The following is an 8,106-nucleotide window of genomic DNA, read 5'->3' as shown; positions in this document are numbered from 1 at the left end:
ATTTAAAAATGAAAAATCTGAGTCTCAGCATCACTCTGTTCTTGTGGAATTGCCCATGAGCAGCTTGTGTAAAAAAATATATTGTAAAGAAAAATTATCATAATTGTACATCAGTAGATGCTGTGATCTGTGGTCCACTGAAGCAGACAATACAGGACTGTTTCACTAGCACAGACTGGAATATGTTCTGGGATTCATCCAATAACATTGAGGAGTTTAACACATTTTTATTTTACTAGGCAAGTCAGTTAAGAACAAATTATTATTTTCAATGACAGCCTAGGAACAGTGGGTTAACTGCCTGTTCAGGGGCAGAACGACAGATTTGTACCTTGTCAGCTCAAAAAAGTATTTAGTCAGCCACCAATTGTGCAAGTTCTCCCACTTACAAATATGAGAGGCCTGTAATTTTCATCATAGGTACACTTCAACTATGACAGACAAAATGAGAAAAAAATCCAGAAAATCACATTGTAGGATTTTTTATGAATTTATTTGTAAATTATGGTGGAAAATAGGTTCAGGCCTTTCTAGGAAGTTTTTCCTAGCCACCGGGCTTTCTTGGGGTTTTAGACTGTGTTTCTGTACAGCACTTTGTGACATCAGCTGATGTAAGAAGGGCTTTATAAATACATTTGATTGATTGATGTGCACGCTCTAGCCGTGCAAGTCTCTCCAGGTCCTGATTGGCTAGCCAGTCTGCCCCACACTCTCCAAGGGAGTAAATATGGGCTCCCGAGTGGCGCTAAGTGGCTTCTAAGTGGCGTCTAAGGCACTGCATCTCAGTGCTCGGGGCGTCACTACAGATTCTGGTTAGATTGCAGACTGTATCACAACCGGCCGCGATTGGGAGTTCCATAGGGTGGCGCACATTTGGCCCAGCGTCGTTATGGTTTGACCCGGGGTAGGCCGTCATTGTTAATAATAATTTGTTCTTAAAACCTCTTTGGGATAGGGGGCAGCATTGGGAAGTTTGGATGAAAAGCGTGCCCAGAGTAAACTGCCTGTTACTCAGGCCCAGAAGCTAGAATATGCATATAATTAATAGATTTGGATAGAAAACACTCTCAAGTTTCCAAAACTGTTAACATAATGTATGTGAGTATAACATAACTCATATGGCAGGCTGAGACAAATCCAACCAGGAAGTGGGAATTCTGAGGTTAATAGTTTTCAAGTGAATGTCTATCGAATATCCAGTGTCTGTGGGGTCAGATTGCACTTCCTACGGCTTCCAGTAGATGTCAACACTCTTTAGAAGTTGTTTCAGGCTTCTATTGTGAAAGGGGAGAGAATAAGACCACTCAAAGCAAGTGGCTCAGCTGAATTATTTGGACATATACTTTTTCGAACAAAACAAACATTTATTGTCTAACATGGAGACCTGGGAGTGCCATCAGATGAAGATCGTCAAAGGTAAGTGATTCATTTTAATGCAATTTCTGACTTTTGTGACACCTCTCCTTGGCTGGAAAATGGCTGTATGGTTTTCTGTGGCTAGGTGCTGACCTAACATAATCACATGGTGTGCTTTCGCCGTAATTCCTTTTTGAAATCGAACACAGAGGTTGGATTAACAAGAAGTTTATCTTTAATCCTATGTATAACACTTGTATCTTTCATCAATGTTTATGATGAGTATTTCTGTAACTTGATGTGGCTCTCTGCAATTTCACCGGATGTTTGTTTGAGACAATGCATTTCTGAACACAACACGGCAATTTCAAATTAGGTTTTTTATTATCGAACAAAACAAACATTTATTGTGTAACATGGAGTCCTGGGAGTGCCACCAGATGAAGATCATCAAAGGTAAGTGATTAAGTTTAGCTCTATTTCTGACTTTTGTGATACCTCTCCTTGGCTGGAAAATGTCTGTATGGTTTTTGTGGCTAGGCGCTGTCCTAACATAATCGCATGGTGTGCTTTTGCCATAAAGCCTTTATCTTTAAAATGGTGTATAATACTTGTATGTTTGAGGAATTTTAATTATGAGATTTCTGTTGTTTGAATTTGGCGCACTGCAATTTCACTGGTTGTAGGCCAGGTGTTCCGATAGCGGAACCCCATTCACAGAAAGGTTAACTGACTTGCCTAGTTAAATAAAATAATATTGCTGTACCTGAACGGTGTTATTCTAGTCTGTGAGTGTGGGTGGACATACAGTATGTACATGGGATGTGTGAACACCGATTAAGTTGTTGTTTAGCTTGTCTTTATATATCACCACGTAGCTATTACAATGTTAAATGTTATTATTATTAGTTATTAGTATTGGTCATTAATACCATTTGTGTAATGCTTGCTTTTTGTGTTGCCCATTTGCTTACTCATTGTATGGTATTAAGTAAGATGTTTACATTAACTCTGCTGTTATAATTGTAGTATTATCTAATACCTGGTTATTTACAGTCCTTACCTATTGTGCTATTGCAGTTCGATTCCATTTCATACATTCATCCATAACATCTCCCCCATTGAAATGTTCCTTATTGACTGACCTTCATGTCTTAAAGTCATTTTTATTTGATTTAATTTCACCTTTATTTAACCAGGTAGGCTAGTTGAGAACATACTCTCTTAATGTGGGGGTTTTATGACACCTCACGTCGATCGTAAATAGTAATGTAGCAGACCGACTCCTTTCTGGTTTCTAGTTTGGGTGAATGGAATGTTCTGTTTTTACAGAAGATGTTGCCGCCCAAAACTTCAACATCAAACAATGGACACTGTGACAATATATTTCAAAATCCGAATGTTGGGAATGATGAGAGATGGAATATGGAAAATGTATTTTTTGTGATGCCATTAAAATTGTTGTAATGACGTTATAATGAAAACTTTGCAACTTGAAGAGCATTTACACAGTGTATAGGTTTATATTCTTTACGTTGTGTAGAAAATATCAAGGATATTTATTTTGTGATTATAGGATTGTGATTTTAGTTCTATAACGAGATCATAGTAATTATGATGCCTTGCCTCGTAAATAGCCAAGCCCCCAGAGAGCGTTTTACCCGAGGGTATTAAAGATTGAGTTAAACACGAACATATCAGACTAAAACGGACCACAGCTGCAGCGAGGTCTATGATGGTCACGACCCCCGGAACGCAACTCGAGGTTGAAGAAGACAAACGATCCTCTAACGATCCAATGCTACGGTTGAGTACTGTATCTAAGAAGGGGAATTTAAGCAGGATCATTCGGTTACTCTCTTCAAATAATCGTCGCCTACCACTGCTCTCATCACCACTGCTTACTTTACGTCCCTGCATATCAGTCCCTTTCAGATGACCCCCCCCCCCAATCAATTTTGACTTGACGTCCCCCTTTTTTCCCCATGTTTTAGACGTGAGGCGTGACATGTGGAACATCAGGCTCCTCCCACGAGAAGCAGTGCATGATCAATAACACCCTCAACAATGAGATCTGCTGGAAGTGATGTACTCTCTCATCTAGCATTTACCAGAAAAGGAAGATCCACACAACAAAGGGGGGTAAGAAATAATTTAAATTTCTATGTAATATAACCTATTCTGGCAGCCTAGTGTGTGTGTGTGTGTGTGTGTGTGTGCGTGTGTGTGTGTGTGTGTGTGTGTGTGTGTGTGTGTGTGTGTGTGTGTGTGTGTGTGTGTATGAACTATGTGGAATATTGGCTTCCTTGAAAACAGGTACTGACAGGAGTACCGATGAGAACGCTGATTCAGTCCCCCCCCCCCCCCCCCCAAAAAACTGATTGGAATAAAAAAGATTTCCCAGCCGTCGTCATGGGAATGGTGATGGAGGCTTTGGTGGTCCACATGACGAAGAAGCAAGAGTCTCCTTCCAGGGATGTACACCTGCCTTTGGACCTGGTCTCCTCCTCCTGGATATAGAAGTCATTTAACTTAAGTGCCTCTGCAATGGTTCAATGGTAAGGTCGCCCTGCACCATAGGACACTTGACGTCCATCATTGCCGTGGTTCGCACCAAACCGTCCGGTGAGGCACCCAGGATCCCAGACCACGCGACCCAAAGCCCTGACTCCTGCATATCCATCCCTGTAGACATTTTGAACGCCTTGATAACCTCATCTTCATTATCTGGGTGGCAGGGTAGCCTAGTGGTTAGAACGGTGGACAGGTTCAAGTTCAAATCCCCCACCCGTAGCACGCGCTCCAGCAGGTATATTTCACTGGTCATCCCCAAAGCCAACACCTGCTTTGGCCGCCTTTCCTTCCAGTTCTCTGCTGCCAGTGACTTGAACGAATTGCAAAAATCGCTGAAGCTGGAGACTTACATTTCCCTCACCAACTTTAAACATTAGCTATCTGAGCAGCTAACCGATCGCTGCAGCTGTACATAGTCCATCTGTAAATAGCCCACCCAAACACCAGTATTTCTACTTGCACATCACCATCTGCTCATCTATCACTCCAGTGTTAATCTGCTAAACTGTAATTACTTCGCTACTATGGCCTATTTATTGCCTTACCTCCTCATGCCATTTGCACACACTGTATATAGACTTTCTTTTTTTTCTATTGTGTTATCGACTGTATGTTTGTTTACTCCATGTATAACTCTGTATTGTTGTTTGTGTAGAACTGCTTTGCCTTATTCTTGGCCAGGTCGCAGTTGTAAATGAGAACTTGGAGAACTTGGAACCTGGATGTCAGAAGGTGAATTCACCAATTTGTAAGTCGCTCTGGATAAGAGCGTCTGCTAAATGACTTAAATGTAAATGTAAAGAACTTGTTCTCAACTAGCCTACCTGGTTAAATAAAATAAAATAAAAAAATAACAAAAATAATGGGGAAAAAATGATTGGAACCATTACCGGGTTTAAACGCTAGGTTTTATGGGTATTATGACACTTCCACTGTGCAGGACTACATGGAGGAGGTCAGAGACTGCCAGGACAACAATCTCTCCCTCAACGTCAGCAAGACAAAGGAGCTGATCGTGGACCACAGGAAATGGAGGATCTAGCACGCCCCCCATCAACATCGATGGGGCTGTAGTGGAGCAAGTCGAAAGCTTCAAGTTCCTCGTGTCCACATCACTAAGGAATTAACATGGCACACATAAACCCACAGTTGTGAAGGGGGCAAGACAGTGCCTCTTGCACCCTCAGGATGCTGAAAAGATTTTGGCATGGTCCCTCACATCCTCAAAGACCTCTATACCAGGCGGTGTCAGAGGAATGGCCCAAAAAATGTCATACTCCAGCCACCCAAACCATAGACTGTTCTCTCTCTATCACCGCACGGCAAGTGGTACCAGTGCACCATGTCTGGTAACCAACAGAGCCCTGAACAGCTTCGAACACCTAAGCCATAACACTGCTAAACAAGACTGCTGAATAGTTAATCAAATGGCTATCATTTTTTGCACTAACTCTCTTGCACTGACTTTGCACACATACTGGACTATACCCACACACTCACACATATTCACACTGACAGCCCAACACACACATACTGGACTCTACCCACACACTCACACATACTCACACTGACACCCCAACACACACATACTGGACTCTACCCACACACTCACACATACTCACACTCACACCCCAACACACACACTCACACATACTCACACTGACACCCCAAAACACACATTCACACATACTCACACTGACACCCCAACACACACAAACTGGACTCTACCGACACACTCTCACACACTCACACTGACACCCCAACACACACACTCACACATACTCACACTGACACCCCAACACACACATCCATACTGACGTCACACACACTCACACACACATCCATACTGACGCCACACACACTATACTGCTGTTACTGTCTATTATCTATCCTTTACCCCTACCTACAGTATACTGCTGTTACTGTCTATTATCTATCCTTTACCCCTACCTACAGTATACTGCTGTTACAGTCTATTATCTATCCTTTACCCCTACCTACAGTATACTTCTGTTACTGTCTATTATCTATCCTTTACCCCTACCTACAGTATACTGCTGTTACTGTCTATTATCTATCCTTTACCCCTACCTACAGTATACTGCTGTTACTGTCTATTATCTATCCTTTACCCCTACCTACAGTATACTGCTGTTACTGTCTCTAATCTATCCTTTACCCCTACCTACAGTATACTGCTGTTACTGTCTATTATCTATCCTTTACCCCTACGTACAGCATACTGCTGTTACTGTCTCTAATCTATCCTTTACCCCTACCTACAGTATACTGCTGTTACTGTCTATTATCTATCCTTTACCCCTACCTACAGTATACTGCTGTTACCGTCTATTATCTATCGTTTACCCCTACCTACAGTATACTGCTGTTACTGTCTATTATCTATCCTTTACCCCTACCTACAGTATACTGCTGTTACTGTCTATTATCTATCCTTTACCCCTACCTACAGTATACTGCTGTTACCGTCTATTATCTATCGTTTACCCCTACCTACAGTACACTGCTGTTACTGTCTATTATCTCTCCTTTACAACCCTACCTATATGTACATAAGGTAGGTACATATACATTTTACCCCTGCACATTGACTTGGTACTGATACTCCCTGTATATAGCCATGTTATTACCTCATACCCCTGCACATTGACTTGGTACTGATACTCCCTGTATATAGCCATGTTATTACCTCATACCCCTGCACATTGACTCGGTACTGGTACTCCTTGTATATAGCCATGCTATTACCTCGTACCCCTGCACATTGACTTGGTACTGGTACTTCCTGTATATAGCCATGTTATTACCTCGTACCCCTGCACATTGACTTGGTACTGGTACTCCCTGTATATAGCCATGTTATTACCTCGTACCCCTGCACATTGACTTGGTACTGGTACTTCCTGTATATAGCCATGTTATTACCTCGTACCCCTGCACATTGACTTGGTACTGGTACTCCATGTATATAGCCATGTTATTACCTCGTACCCCTGCACATTGACTCGGTACTGATACTCCCTGTATATAGCCATGTTATTACCTCGTACCCCTGCACATTGACTTGGTACTGGTACTCCCTGTATATAGCCATGCTATTACCTCGTACCCCTGCACATTGACTTGGTACTGGTACTCCCTGTATATAGCCATGCTATTACCTCGTACCCCTGCACATTGACTTGGTACTGGTACTCCCTGTATATAGCTGTGTTATTTTCTACTTCCTGTATATAGCCATGTTATTTTCTACTTCCTGTATATAGCTATGTTATTTTCTACTTCCTGTATATAGCTATGTTATTTTCTACTTCCTGTATATAGCTATGTTATTTTCTACTTCCTGTATATTGCCATGTTATTTTCTACTTCCTGTATATAGCCATGTTATTTTCTACTTCCTGTATATAGCTATGTTATTTTCTACTTCCTGTATATAGCTATGTTATTTTCTACTTCCTGTATATAGCTATGTTATTTTCTACTTCCTGTATATAGCCATGTTATTTTCTACTTCCTGTATATAGCTATGTTATTTTCTACTTCCTGTATATAGCTATGTTATTTTCTACTTCCTGTATATAGCTATGTTATTTTCTACTTCCTGTATATAGCTACGTCATTTTTACTCCTTATTGTTATTAGTTATTCACTGTGTATGTATTCCTTGTGCCATTATTTAAAATGTTTATTCTATTTTTATATTTATCTTTCTCTCTGCATTGTTGTAGATGGACCGTAAGTAAGCATTTCCCTGTTAGTATACACCTGTTGTTTACGAAGCATGTGACAAATACGATTTGATTTGATAAAAAAATAAGATGAGATAGATTTTGATTCAAGAATAGGGCTAGCTAGAAGAACGTGTGAATGAATTTATTTTCATGGATGAAATAAATTCTAATCATATTTAATTAATATTTTGTATACTTGCAATAGGCTCCATTCCCTGTAACAATGTTTCGAAATTTGAATTCCTGGGTTGTGCTGGAGTTGGCTCCATGTTGTCTGGGGGTCACTTCACGAGAGAGAGAGAGGGGCAACTAATTGAAAGTGTGTACGCAAGTTATATTGCAATCCCTACCAAATGAATTTACTTACTTGTGTTCCCGTGACACACGTTTTCCAGCTGCTATCTTTTCATTGGCACTTATC

This window comes from Oncorhynchus masou, chromosome 32 (assembly GCF_036934945.1).
Source record: "Oncorhynchus masou masou isolate Uvic2021 chromosome 32, UVic_Omas_1.1, whole genome shotgun sequence".
Classification (NCBI taxonomy): domain Eukaryota; kingdom Metazoa; phylum Chordata; class Actinopteri; order Salmoniformes; family Salmonidae; genus Oncorhynchus; species Oncorhynchus masou.
The sequence above is the reverse complement of the archived record's forward strand: the minus strand, read 5'-3'. Positions refer to the sequence as shown.